Source organism: Phycodurus eques, chromosome 5 (genome assembly GCF_024500275.1).
Source record: "Phycodurus eques isolate BA_2022a chromosome 5, UOR_Pequ_1.1, whole genome shotgun sequence".
Taxonomy (NCBI): domain Eukaryota; kingdom Metazoa; phylum Chordata; class Actinopteri; order Syngnathiformes; family Syngnathidae; genus Phycodurus; species Phycodurus eques.
This window is the reverse complement of record NC_084529.1, coordinates 19,925,552-19,941,058: the sequence shown is the minus strand read 5'-3', so window position 1 is coordinate 19,941,058 and position 15,507 is coordinate 19,925,552. Positions and strand designations below refer to the sequence as shown.

Below are 15,507 nucleotides of genomic sequence, written 5' to 3'. Positions count from 1 at the left end.
GGAAGGGCAACTTCTTCAATTGGCTCCCATAGGAGGAGGTTATTTATGAATGTAATCGTGCCTCTTCCTGATCTCTATTGCTGCTTTTTTTTTTTTAACAGGACACTTTGGTTTCCTTGACGACCTGTGCTCCAATCCCCTGTCCAGCTGCAGATTAGTTCAGCAGTGGGGGTTTTGGTTTTGGTGGGAGGAGTTGAGGAGTAGGGGGGTGATGATGGAAAATAGAGCGGGAGGAGAGAGAGAGAGAGAGAGAGAGGGAGAGAGAGAGAGAGAGAGAGGGAGAGAGAGAGAAGGGGAGGGGGTGTCCTAAGGAACGCAGCATTGGGAAAACCTTGGGGAACTGAAAGAGAGAAAGCGATAGGAAGAGAGGGAGGCATCACCATTGAGAGAAATAGGAGACAGAGTGGAAGGAAAATGAAAAAAAGCTGTCAACATCTGAAGCTGCACTCTGGTCGGAAGGAGGGATTTTCCTAACTTTTCGTGCCTTTTTTCTTCAAGACCCGGCGGGACAGGCTTTGGAATGCCTGCCGAGAGACGCCGGGGACAGCGGCGTAGGGAGTGAGGAGAACCATGCAAGACATGGATGCTGCCTTCTGTCGAGTCAGGTTACGCAAAATGAGGGACGGTCCATCAGGGCTCAGCCAGCTCGGAAAGGTAAGAGGTATCCAGTATTTTGTTTGAGCTGAGATTGTTGATAAAGAAATGAAAATGGGACCCAGGTGAGGTCAACGTGGATGGTAGTCTCTGCTTTTGCTTTTGACTTCAAGTGAGTGCTTCATCCTCATTCAGGCAACTTTGTGCATGTGATCCACTCACACTCATCTCAATGGTTGGCCGCTTACTGTAAATGAAAACATTTGGATAAAAGTCACAGCGCATGCTGAAGCCATCACAAATTGGCAGGTTAGAGGAAGGAGGAGGAAGGGAAGGGTTGGTGGTGTGTGTGTGTGTGTGTGGGGGGGGGGGGGGGGGGGGGTGAGCATTCTTTACAGGGAACAAAAGCAGCTCTTCAAGCAGGGCCCCTGCGCCTGCATTGTTGTGAGGAGACACAGCCAGGCGTGGAAACCTCTCCCAAGGAGCGCACAGGAGTTGTTGTTTCAGGTGAATCGACTTGCATAGAGTCACTATGGCGTGGAAACTGGTAAAAAATGGTGGCCTCCCATCCAATTGGCGCAATGTCTCACTTCATCGCCAGGTGTGTTGTGCACAAATAAACGCCTCCCATTCTCTCCCCAAGAATGCAAACGTTTGTGCTTAAGGGCCACATCAGATTTTTTTAAAAGGACAGATTTGCCAGGTTATTGGTAGATGACTTAAAATGTGTATGCAAAATATTTTATTTCAAATCAAATAATAATACATTCTGTTTTTTGAATTTCATGTATAATTCATTATAATGAATTTACCAATGATTTAATCAAACATAAAATTGCTAAAATTGTGTATTTTACTAATATGTTTTATTTACAATAAATCATTAACACATTATTGAATGACTTGCATGAAGAATTGTTTAACCAATTTCAGGACAAACATCTACTGTACATTTAAGCAACAAATTTTCATAATGTAAATGCACATATTACCTACCCCTGGTTTATACAGTGGAACCTCCTAAGTTGAACACAATTTTTCTGGTATGATGGTTGTCTTCAAAGGAGTTAATTATTTTAAAAAATTACATTTTCCTATCGGAAATAATGTCAAATGTGTTAATTTGTTCTGGGCTCAACCCATCATAAAACCATTACAGGGGGTCCTAGATTTGAGACGGTCTCAACATCCATCCATCCATCCATCCATCTGTCCATTTTCTTTACCGCTTATCCTCACTAGAGTCGCGGGCTGCTGGAACCTATCCCACCAATCTTCGAGCGGGAAGGCGGGGTGCACCCTGAACCGGTTGCCAACCAATCACAGGGCACATAGAAACAAACAACTCACAGTCACACCTACGATTTAGAGTCTTCAATCAACCAACCACGCATGTTTTTGTGATGTGAGAGGAAACCGGAGTGCCCGGAGAAAACCCACGCAGGCACATATCGATGCTTAAAACGCAAAACCTCTTATCTGAATATATATGGATAATCTTGCTGACAGATTGAATATGAGCATTATTCCCTGTTCTCATCATCCAAGGTGAAATCCGGCAAATTCGGCCATTGATATGACTTTTTGATGTTATGGTAACTTGTTTGGAAAGAGAGAAAGGAATACAACGGCATGCGGCACAAGAAAGCACGCTCAGTTACCACCATACTTAACTGTTTTTATTAGATTTTTTTTAACATTTATGGCCTACAATTGTTTTACATCCAAATATAGTATACTGACTTTCCTACCGTGTTAGTGATAAAATATGATGCATTCCTGTCCACGTACAAATTTGGGTTACGGCGATGCTGTAGAAACGGAACTCCGTCGTAAACAGAAGACCCACTGTTTTAACTAGGGAGGCATTTATTTATTTATTTATTTATTTACGGAACTCCGTCGTAAACTGAAGACGCACTGTTTTAACTGGACAGGCATTTATTTATTTTTTTAAAAATGTGCTTCTCATTTTTGTTCAGTTTATGTTTTACTTCTTGATACAAAGACAACAACTAACAATATTAATTAACACTACGAAGGTCAGACAATTAAGAATTATTAAGTGCCAGCAAATTCTGCTACGACACACATCGACACATCTGTGCATCTAGCGTTCATCTTTGTGAACGTTAAGGCATGCTGTGTCCCCTGTTATCTAGCTAATAGGAATGTCTGCTCTGTCGTATAAGTGCTCACCCAGACCAGATTCTTATCACTTAGCCAACATAATCCATTTCTTTGGCTGTTTTTGTGTGATTTTTAACTACCAAGAACAGGAGCGGAACAATTGATTTACTACTCCAATGCGTCAGCAGCGAAGGCGCTCTTTGATTTCGGGACACAAATTTGAACTCCCTTTCAAATGTGAGTTGAATGCACAAAAAACAGTGGCTTTTGCAGCACACCAAGGGGTACTCTCAAATTAGGTTGGAAGTTTACTGTGGAGAGATGGTTTACAGAGGAGGAGATAAAGAGCCAGGGACTGTCTACTCTGCTCGTCTGCGGGGTTGTAATAAAGGGGCTACAATCTTGTCATGGCTCGCTGGAGTGAAGCCATTGTGTGTCAGAGTGGGTCTGTTGTTTACATTCAAGTCAGGGGCACTGACTAACTGTCTGCAGTGTATACAGATTGTTGTGTGTTCATCACAATGTTCCCGTATTTATGGCCTCCAAGATTTTCAGCATATACAGTGGGTACGGAACGTATTCAGAGCCCCTTAAATTTTTCACTCTTTGTTATATATTGCAGCCATTTGCTAAAATCATTTAAGTTAATTTTTTTCCCTCATTAATGTACACACAGCACACCATATTGACAGAAAAAAAACGGAATTGTTGAAATTTCTTGCAGATTTATTAGAAAAGAAAAACTTAAATATCACACAGCCATAAGTATTCAGACCCTTTGCTGTTACACTCATATTTAACTCGGGTGCTGTCCATTTCTTCTGATCATCCTTGAGATGGTTCTACACCTTCATTGGAGTACAGCTGTTTGAGTATACTGATTGGACTTGATTAGGAAAGCCACACACCTGTCTATATAATACCTTAGAGCTCACAGTGCATGTCAGAGCAAATGATAATCATGAGGTAAAAGGAACTGCCTGAAGAGCTCAGAGACAGAATTGTGGCAAGGCACAGATCAGGCCAAAAAAAGTCTGCTGCACTTAAGGTTCCTAAGATCACAGGGAGCTCCAAAATCCATAAATGGAAGACGTTTGGGGTGACCAGAACCCATCCTAAAGTTGGCCGTCTGGCCAAACTGAGCAATCGGGGGGAGACGAGCCTTGGTGAGAGAGGTAAAGAAGAACCCAAAGATCACTGTCGCTGAGCTCCACAGATGCAGTCGGGAGATAGGAGAAAGTTCTAGAAATTCAACCATCACTGCAGCCCTCCACCAGTCGGGGCTTTATGGCAGAGTGGCCTGACGGAAGCCTCTCCTCAGTGCAAGACACATGAAAGTCCGCATGGAGTTTGCTAAAAAAAAACACCTGAAGGACTCCAAGATGGTGAGAAATAAGATTATCTGGTCTGATGAGACCAAGATGGAACTTTGTGGCCTTAATTCTAAGCGGTATGTGTGGAGCAACACAGGGACTGCTCATCACCTGTCCAATACAGTATCAACAGTGAAGCATGGTGGTGGTAGCATCATGCTGTGGGGGTATTTTTCACCTGCAGGGACACGACGACTGGTAGCAAGCAAAGGAAAGATGAATGCGGCCAAGTACAGGGATATCCTGGATCAAAACCTTCTCCAGAGTGCTCAGGATCCTCAGACTGGGCCGAAGGTTCACCTTCCAACAAGACAATGACCCTAAGCACACAGCTAAAATAACAAAGGAGTGGCTTCAGAACAACTCCGTGAATGTTCTTGAATGGCCCAGCCAGGGCACTGACTTAAACCCAATAGAGCATCTATGGAGAGACCTGAAAATGGCTGCCCACCATCATTCACCATCCAACCTGACAGAACTGGAGAGGATCAGCAAGGAGGAATGGCAGAGGATCCCCAAATCCAGGTGTGAAAAATGTGTTCCATCATTCCCAAAAAGACTCTTGGCTGTATTAGCTCAAAAGGGTTTACTAAATACTGAGCAAAGGGTCTGATTACTTATGGCTGTGTGATCTTTCAGTTTTTCTTTTTTAATAAATCTGCAACAAAATTCAACAATTCCTTTATTTTCTGTCAATATGGGGGGCTGTGTGTGCATTCATGAGGAAAAAAAATAACTTAAATGATTTTAGCAAATGGCTGCAATATAACAAAGAGTGAACAATTTAAGGGGGTCTGAATACTTTCCGTACCCAATGTACATACAGTTCATACATGCACATACATCTATAAATCTGTGTGCTTGTTGCGCAAGTGTGAATAAACAGCGGCAGATGTTTACTCACGTGACAAGTAAGTAAATCATCTTTTTTGGGGGGTGGGGGAGAGAAAGTGGATACATGGATTTTGTCGATGAATCACAGAACTTCACAGTCATCCAGAAGACACTCAAAATACAAAATACTGTAAATCATGAGAAACTTAATTCAAAGTAGTTAATTCAGTTTTAAAATGTAATTCTAAATTTGAAGATTATGGTTCTCAAAACCATGGATAAATCCAAGAAGAGAAACATTTCAGAAGAAAACAGCGTTTAATGCTATGTGCTCCACAAACTATATTAAAAACAAAAACAAACATCATAGACGACAGCTTGCAATCGTGTGTGAAAATGAAGGTGATGACTTTGTGCTGGCGCTGTATGCTGGGGTTCAGGAGCAAAAATAAAAACCAGGCGAAATAAATATTTTAATTGGGTATTATTTTGCAAATATATATTTTACACTATTAAGTGAAATATCCATCCATCCATTTTCTGAGCCGCCTCTCCCCACAAGGGTCGCGGGCGTGCTGGAGCCTATCCCAGCTATCATCGAGCAGGAGGCGGGTTACACCCTGAACTGGTTGCCAGCCAATCGCAGGGCACATAGGAACAAACAACCATTCGCACTCACATTCACACCTACGGGCAATTTAGAGTCATCAATTCATGCATGTTTTGGGGATGTGGGAGGAAACCGGAGTGCCCGGAGAAAACCCACGCAGGTACGGGGAGAACATGCAAACTCCACACAGACGGAGCCGGGGATTGAATCCCAGTCCTCAGAACTGTGAGGCAGACACTCTAACCAGTCGCCCACCGTGCCGCCTTAAGTGAAATAGTCCTCTTTAATTCATATTGACAGCTGACTGCATGCTGCACGTGATAAAATGATGAGTGAACAGACGCCATTTTTGGTTTGCATTTTTGGTTGGTTACAGGTGGATAATTGAAGTTTGATTTAATTTTATGAATATGAGGAGATTTAATTTGAAAACTTTAAAACACTTTTGTTACATGCAGAAATAAAATGTGTTCTCTGTAGCAGTTCATTGATTTCATAAATGCAACACACTATAGTTTTATTATACATACAGGTAAAAAAAACAACAACAACATATGCAATATATTCTTAGTTTAGCTGACAAAAGGATTTTGTGGCTCTTTGAGTGTTTAAAGTTGCCGACCCCTGCCTTATTTCCTCTGGAATCTAAATTATTTGGACATTTTTGGACAAGTATAGCCGGCACGGCTGGTTAGCACATCTGCCTCACAGTTCTTTCTGATTTTCAAAGTCGCTATCCATAAATTTGTGTATATGTAATAATATGAAGGGATCATACATTCATATGGGTTCACAGCCATTACGGCTCTCCAAGAGAAACCATAACTATGATGTGGCCCGCGATAAAAATGAGTTTGACACCCCTGCCTTACAGGAATTGGTCATTGACAGGCACTCAGTGGGGTGGCCCGCCGCCATCCTGTGCTAGGTTGTGCTGTTGTTGCCACGGCGACACTCTGAAAAGCCCGTGTCCTGCAGTGACGACGAAAGAATCCTTGTCCCTGAGCAGATATTTTTGGGGTATTGTCCATCTGTCATGATGGCAGATGGCCACGATTTAAGTCATGATCAAAAACACCCCAAATCCTCCCCTACACACAAACACACACACACACAAACACACGTGTGCATGTGCACACATGCATGGATAATGCACACCATATTACACACAACCATGTCTGAGTCCAAAGAACACAGATGCATTGATATAAACATGCCAGTAGAGGTGTTCATGAAGTTTGAAGAGACTTCTTTTTGTCAGCAGATACACTTTTATCCTAACACGTACACTCGTATGTGCATGCACAGACTGCTGGGAAGATGTAACATATACTATCAACCATGTAATAGTCTACCTTACAGCTTTGAAACAGAGTCCGTGTACATCATGAAAATTCCTGGTTGATTAATTTTCTTATCTTAACGCTACTATTTTTGGGTATAATAGCCACATAGAGCCAAAGAAAAAGCAGAACACAAAAAGCAAGTTAACTCTATGGTAGGCTACTGAATGGACATCTTGTAATGTGACAATTTGTAGTCCAGAGTTTTGTGCTTTTTCTTTGAATTCACACTGAAATTACCTCAGCGGTGTTTAATGTTTGGTCGGTCCACTGGGTCATGGCAATGCTTGGAGAGAGATGCAAAGACAACGTCACTTACGTATGATGGCAGGAATTTCAGTGTAGTGTGCCAGAAACATCACACAAACAAACGGGATGATGATGATGATCACAGCCACTGAAAATATCAGTTTAGTTTCTCCACATTGTGACCCAATTTGGCAGCAAACATACGCCATTTAACACTTGTATGCAACTTGGAGGAGAGAAATAGGATAGTGAACATGCATTTATCCTTTGCGGAGAAGCCCAGTCCTGGTTGTGGAGAAGAAAGGCTGCCATCTGGAAAGGAATGTGGCCATCTGGGTTCAAAGTGGACCTCAAACGTGGCCGCACAACTCTTTGATTTAGTCCTGGTTCGTCATATTATGGAGAGAGTTCCAAACAAAATTGGAAAAGGTTAACGCACGCTTTTGCTAGTTTGGCTTTGCTCAGTGTGTACACCACAATGTTTGAGATGGAAACACTAAATTGTTTAAGTAGTTCCAGACACACTTTTTGCGGATTGAATGCATAGAATCAGTTGCTTGAGTAGGCAAATAGACAAATAGAAACTAGAATGACACTCTGTACAATACAGTACAGTAGAGTACAGTACAGTGCAGACTTCCACCACGGTCAAAATTTTAACAAAAGCCATTGCCCATCCTTGTGTTATCAAGCAGCGACGACTTGCGCTGTACCGTTTTTGAAATTAGAGCAGGGGGAACACTTTCATTCCTTATCAAAGAGTATATTGATAGACTAAATTCCTCAAACAAAGTTGGAATACGTGTGCATGAGAATATATGTGTGTACTGTTTACGTTTTGTTAGTTAGGGTTAGGGTTAAAACTGCAAAAGGTGGGCTAGGGGTTAGAGTTTGGTAGGGCTGGAATAGAACTGAAAAGTGGGTTAAGATCAGGATAAGAACTGCAAAAAGATGTTAAGGTTTGGGGTTAAGGGTTTGGTTTAAAGAATGCAGGTCTGCGTCAGGAAAACTAAACCAGAAATGTGTTTAATATTTGAATGATGAAGTCAAATAGCAAAAGAAATCCTGAAAATTTGAATGCACTACCTGCTCATTGATTTTCCCTCTTGCTTATCTTTCTTTCTATCTATCCGTCCATTTTCTATAATTCCCTATTCTGTTCAGGATCAAAGAGGACCTGGGGTTTTTGTCAAATTAGTGCCCAAAATTGACATTTTTGCCATTAAACACTCTTTATCCTCCTATGGTTTCCTGCAAAGATGGCAGTGAACACATCTTTAGATCAGCTTTGTTTTGTTTTGACATGACTATCTTTAAGCTTGTCCTTTACTGTTCAGTGTTGGCAGAGGTCTGACATTGTGGTAATGTCTTTGATAGAATCGTTATGACGTTCTTATGAAAAGAACCTCGTAGCAAAACGGTTAGCATACTGACACTTGAGTTTAGTAATAGTCTCTAGCAAGTTAGTCACATTCGACAGAAATTAACTTGTACATGTGGTAGGTTAAACATAGGAACACAACTCAGATTGTGCTTTATTTGAGGTAATCACTTGATAGTGAATGTAGAAAACCCCAGGATGTTTTGACTAGGGTTTCCCAGCTGTAAACCGGGGCATTCCCAAACAAACCAAGAGGCATGCTAACCATATACTCAACACCATTCTCCATTTGTCTCAGTCCAATTGTTTTGGCTCAGCCTCGCAGATGTCGGTCACCGGGTGTGTGGAGGTCAAAAAAGGCACCTCTGACTCTGGAGTTTACACTCCGGAAGTGCACTTTCCCAAGCTCTAGCCTCATCGGGCTCCCCCGGGATGCTGGGTGGGAATGACAAAAATCTGTGTTTTGGCTCAGGCATGTAGGAGAACAGCGATGGGACCGTGAGGGAGCTCTGGTGGGAATTTGCAATGAGGAAGCTGTTAGAAAGAGAAGCAGAGGGTACAGCAAGTTAGATGGAGGAGTTTGGCTCTGCAGCTCAGTTCAAGAGACTGTGGCTTGGAGGAGAAATCTGATCTGGAGCCCAGAGGATAATGTTAGCAAGCAGCCAGGTTGTTGAAAAGATCTGGAGGTCTACTTTCAGGTCTACATCCACTGTTGCTGGGGAGAAAAGTTTTACCATTTTTTCCAAAATTCTCCAGATTTCCAAAATGTGCCAGTACAATGTAATATGGGTTGGCTTGACGTACTGCGTGGTGCATTTCTCACCTGGTTGTAACATTCTGGCCCTTTAGCCGTTGTTCAGCGCATAGGTAGTAAGATGTGTCATGAGGGTCTTTAATGCGGTCATGTGGGTGTTGAAGGGCACAAGGAAACTGTTTAGAAGGAATCTCTAGCACCCAATATTTGTAGAGTTTACATTAAAATTTATCACCGCCTGCTAAACAACGAGGTCGTTTGCCAGGAAAAGCGAGACATTCTTTTGATTGGCGAGATTTCCTGTTAATGGCCACGCTTACTCTGCAGCTGCACGAACATGCAGGGATCAGCTAAAGAATTGGAATAGCCAGAGACCAGCGCACCACAGTAGACTTCATTTCACCCAGCATCAAGGGAGTAATTCTGCATGTTTTTTTTTTACTTTTCGAAAACAATGCTTGTGGTAAGAGAAAAATATTCACCTGAACTTAGTATGAAGAAAGTAGACTGTGCTAGTGTCCCAGTACCTCAGTCCAAAATAATTTTTTTCAGTGTCCTGGTAGTTGGAGATGATCATCACTAGTCATGTGGATGACTGAAAGTGTTGTTTCTTTTAAGCGAATTTAGCGCTATTACTGTTTTTTTTTTGGGTAGTTTTTGACTTCCTGTTTTTGTTCCATTGCGGTTCGCTTGATAGGACTCTCAGCCACCGTTGATCAGGTTTTGGTGAACAAAGGAATTTCAATGTAAACTGCTACAATAGCATCTCTAGCTAACCGCCAACTGACTAGCTTTATGTGTAAAGTGTTTTATGTGTACGCATGATATTTTAACCATTTACACTAACACCAGGGTTTATGATGGCGACAGTTAGGACTCTGCAATTGCAATATAATTGATCTCAATCGGCAACCAAACTGTTCTACCAAACTGAACCATTACAGCATGGTGTCCAAACTATGGCCCGGGCGCCATTTGCGTCCTGCCGTCCATTTTTAGCGGCCCTTGGCATATACTAAAAATAACATTTGACACAGCCCGTGGTCAAGTATTGTGGTTTTTATTTCTTACAGGGGTATGACCCTGACAAATATAATAAATTATTTTTTTTGTTGATATTTTATGCAAAGATCCAAAGAAACGGTTTACAACTATCCATCCATCCATTTTCAGGACTGCTTGTCCTCACTAGGGTCGCAGGCATGCTGGAGCCTGCCTGTGAATTTGTGATTTGCATCTGTTTCAGATGCAAATCACAAATTGCAAATTAATTTCTCCTGCTTGTCACACTAATCATCTTAATTAAGTAAATAGTCCTTTAAAGGTTGTCACCTTCCTTTCTAGGTTGCACTTGTTTTGGTTCCGAATGAGGAGTTGTGATCAGGCTAGGGGCCGACCTATTCATCTGGGATACAGGGCCAGGGCCACCCCAAAATGCTGAAAATCCTAAAGTTTTCATCACCTTCAACAGAAAGCTGTGACGCAGCTGTTTTTAAAAAATAACTATAATATAAACAACATGTAATTGCTTGATGGATTGGTTTTAGCGTGTGTCATAAATAAAAAGACGGTCAAACGGGCCCTTGCATCGTTTGTATTTATTTATGCGGCCTTCGGAGGAAAACATTTGGACACCCCTGCGTTGCAACATGAATTGTGGTCAAACTTTGATATACAACTGTAGTTGGTTTTCAGGTTCTCGAATGCATTTCTCTTGGTTGAAGCCTTAATGTCTGAAGCTTTTTGCCTGCGTATGCCTCAAAATGTGGAGTTGTTTAATTCTGACACAGACAGTGTTGTTGGATGAGGATAAGCCGGGCCAAAATAAGAGCGGTTTAGAGGAGGGCCAGAAAAACCGTTGGCATGAGGCCCCAGTTTGTGGAGCCAGTGGGATAATTGGGAGCAGACTGGGGATGAGTTAACGGATCAGCCGATGGGATCTTTTCTGACAGTCAGGAGGAGGAGTCAACTCCTCATCTGTGAGGAGATGTAACGTGATCGCTAAGATGGAGAGCAGGAAGAGATTTGTTTGTTCTGCCTAAAAAATTTGTCCTCCTCATTAAATTTCTCCTTCTATCCTCATTGGGTTTTTTGTTTTAAAGATGTTTCTCATCTATAAAGGAACATTTTTGTATTTGTTGAAGCACTTGTAATTGCAAGGTTTTACAAATTCTGTGTGTTTCTTTTTCTTCTTCCTAACTGTATTTATCTCTCCAAGGTGCATCATTAGCCAGCAAGTGAACCGTTTGTATTCAGCGGACTTTGGAATAGAAGCTACGAAGTCCAAATAGAACACGAGCCAGCCATTAAATCAGAATCAGAATCATCTTTATTTTGCCAAGTATGTCAAAAACACACTAGGAATTTGTCTCCGGTAGTTGGAGCCGCTCGAGTACGACAACAGTCAATTGACAGAGAATACTTTTGAGACGTAAAGACATTGAGAAAAACAATCACTGAGCAATAAAAGGTTGCTAGTAATCTGGTAATAACGGTACAATTATTTTTTTTTGACAATTGTGCAAAAAGGTGCACAGTCCTCTCGCAATTAGAGCACTTTAAATGACTAATAGAGCAATAGTCCGGTGCTATGGCCATTGGGCAAAGGGTGCCGAGACTTTAAGAAAGGTATGCAGTTTAAAGTGACTAAAGTGCAATAATCTGGGACAATGTCGATTGTGCAAATGTTGCAGATACTACTCAGTCGATTGTGCAAATGGTGCAAATGCTATCAGGCACACGAGTGGCCAGTATTGATCAACAACAGATATTCAAATAATGCAGCGTGGTGAGACTGCTACAGTGAGTGCACGAGGAATGTATAAGTGGCCCGACAGAAATGTGACAACAAACTCAAGAAAAAAAATTGACAGCATGTTGCAATGGAATTGTAAGTTAACTGTTTAAGAAGTTAATGGCAAGAGGGATGAAGCTGTTGGAATGTCTGCTAGTTTTAGTTTGCATTGTTCTGTAGCGCCTACCAGAGGGAAGGAGCTGGAAGAGCTGGTGACCAGAATGTGCAGGGTCCAAGAGGATTTTGCATGCTCTTGTCTTAGTTCTGGCAACGTGCAAGTCCTCAAGGGTGGGTAAGGGGGTACCGACAAGCTTTTCAGCAGTTTCGATTGTCAGTTGCAGTCTGAGTTTGTCCTTTTTTGTAGCGGCACCAAACCAGACTGTGATGGAAGAACACAGCTCCTGTGGCAGGCCGCGCTTCCTCAGAAGTCCTCTGCTGGGCCTTTTTGAGGATGGAGTTGATATTGAAGGCCTATGGTTATACTATACTATACAGGATGACCATTTGTAAACTCTGACAGGTGCAAAGGCATCTCAGGAGTTACTGAAGTTTTCTTTCCGTTTTGTGTAATTTTAATCTTGTGGTCACTAGGCTTTACACGATCAGGATTTTTGGGGCCGATCACCGATCAGCGAGCCGAACACATGATGGAGGAATGTGTCTATTTAATTGCCCTGTTCATTTACTTTATATACTTGTGTACTTAATTGCTCAAAACATTATATTTACAATAAATAATGTATCTTTCGTCTTCTATGCCAGTCAGGCATAGTGACAGACAGAACAAATGAATGGTCTTCTATTAGAAGTAAATTCAATAATTAATGTATCCACCTTTTGTGACATTTTGTTTGTTGGTGTGCCGTGAGATTTTTTAATTATAAAATATGTTCCTTGGCTCCATAAATGTTGGAAATCACTGCTCTAGTCAGGTCATGTATTCTAATCAGTCAGGTCAAACCAACATTACAACATGACAGAAATAATGGGTGCTAACTCACTGTTATTAAATTACTTTATTTTTAATTAAATTACTTCACCCACACCGATACTTTAGAGCATGATTCAACAGAACGGCGGCATGTTTACGTACAACCGTTCGTGGTACCACTAGCTTGCTAGGCTACATAACGTTTTGTTGCCTGCTTGCGAGCCGTATCGTATTAAAGGTACGTGAACATACCTCAAGCAAGCCTTAAACGAACGTCCTCTCCTCTCCTGAGCACCAGTGACCACCAACACGTTTCCCCCCATTTTGTTTTTACAAACACACGGCACAATCCATTATTGTTGTCGTCGCAATGGTAGCAAGTGTATCCGGTCGCGTTTGAGTTGACAAGATGAAGCCCAGTGATCGGAAAAAACGGGATGCTGTGGGATCGGAATACAAGATTTTATTGCAGTAGTCTGACATGGTGCAATCGTGAAAGAAAAAAAAAAAATGGTGCAGTTTGGGGTGGTTTTGTCTGTTCCACACCGCCGACATGTTTTTCTTTTTTTAAATAACTTTATTGGCCGTCAGATATTTACAGGACTACACCAAAAGACGCGACAAGGCAAAAAATAAACTAGCTTTTGGATTCAAATACACTGTGCACGATGGCGACGCGGAATAAATGTCTTTTGCGGAGCCGATCAATGAGGTCATTGATCGGATTGGCGAATTATGATAAGTACTCATTATCGGCCAATACCGATAATGCCGATAAAATCGGTGTAAAGTCTAGTGGTAACTAGCGTGTATGAATTAGAGGTTAGCACTAAAGCACTAAGTTAACAAGTCAAATTGTGAGCAATATTTGACTTATTTTCTCTCTTTGCAGCTTTAACTTCCATTTCCTAGAAGACACAAAAACACATCCGTTGGGGGCAAACAGGCAAACAAGAAAATAACTCGTCATCATACGACGATCATGAGAAGCCTGCATTGGTGTGGTACTTGGTTAGATCCGAGGCTCTGAAGTATAATTTGGTGTTTGTTTTAGCCTACTCCGAGGTAATCATTTAGCCCATTCTTATAAATCTCCCTGGAATAGACTAACAAAAACAAAAAAACAGTATATTATGTGAGCTCAGAAGTGCAGCCATTGTGTTGGAGTTCCTGTCTGTTTATTCACGACCAACCAGGTTTCGGTGCTGTCTCATGTCTATCCTTTGCTAACAATGGAACTAGACGATGGCGAGAGCACAGTGCAGTTGTGCACAAGGGCTATTAATGGTTTTGGACTGGGCCTTGGCCTGCAGAGTGCATCAATTGATGGAATACAGCCAGTGCAGTACCAATAAATGTCCCAATTCCAATTGCACTCATTTCCAAGAGTTGGCCTGTTTGGCTCATGGCCAAAGCCTTGCTATGAAATCAGCTTGGGAAAGCAGCGGGGGCCCTCCGAGCAGGACAGAAACCCAACCAGAGAGAGTAAAAGAGAGCGGGAGACTGCTGAGCTGAGAGAAAATTCCATTGTTTATTTGCCTGACCCCCTCCTTCTCCTCCATACGTCTCTTCCTTTACCATAAAGCTTTTCTTTGCTCCCTCTTCAGGAAGGTGAAGCAAAGTGGTGTGCAAGAAAGACTTTAGAAGAGAAAGTTGGCCAAACATTCGGAGTTGTATTAAATTGATAACAGTCAAGGATTTGGCTCAGGCCAAAGTGGACCACATCATTGAGGGATTGGGTCATCTACTCAGTGTGGGTGCAGAAAGAAAGTAAAGAAAATAAATCTTTCCCCCTCTTTTACATTATATGAATTCAATTATGGCCTATCATGTTGCTCCACTTTTAAAAAAAAATGTAAAACCTCACTTTTTTGCTTTCCGTGTGTCGTGCAAGTCTGCACCCTGACCGAAAGTGCTGAAACGCAGCCAGCGACTTTTATCCTTTTTAGGCATGTAGAAAACAGAGAGCAATGGTGCAGTTTGGGGTGGGTGGGTGGGAGGGGGTTGCGCGGGACGATGAAGTCACGTTTAGCTGTTATTGCATGCCTGGATGGTGCGATGGAGCTTTGGATCTTTATGAGAAGCAGCTGTTAAGGGAGAGAGGCAAATCACTGACAACAACCCAGAAGCCCGATAAAGCTACGAAGTACATTGTGCAACAACAAGAACTTACACAGCAAAGCCTTGACATGTTATCACCAAACATTAACATCAACATAAAATACATCATGTGGTGGATGGTGGTTAAAATCCATGACACACCAGATCGACTTGAGTCGTGTACATTGGCACAAGTCGGCTCTTGCCCTCCCTTTGTCAGCAGTGTTTACAGCCAATGGACCATGTGGAATCTGTCAGGGAGAGTAATCGCTGTCTCAGGTGATCGCTGGGTGAGTGTCAATGAAGCGAAGCAGAGCTTGAGCAGGTGAAAGGGCACACATCCAACTTTTCCTTGTCATTTCTCAACCTTATCTCCTGTAATCTTGTCACCCGAGGATGTGTTGTTTTCATTGC

The 15,507-nt window shown here is 42.1% G+C and overlaps 1 protein-coding gene across 1 annotated transcript in view; it reads left to right on the top strand.

Annotated features, from left to right (window-relative positions):
• The first annotated feature begins 315 nt into the window (after window positions 1–315).
• Window positions 316–15,507, top strand: part of si:dkey-82f1.1 (DENN domain-containing protein 2A) — a 39,805-nt gene continuing 24,613 nt past the window's right edge. The window contains 1 exon segment of the mRNA XM_061676594.1: window positions 316–654. The gene's annotated coding sequence lies outside the window, so the exon portion shown is untranslated.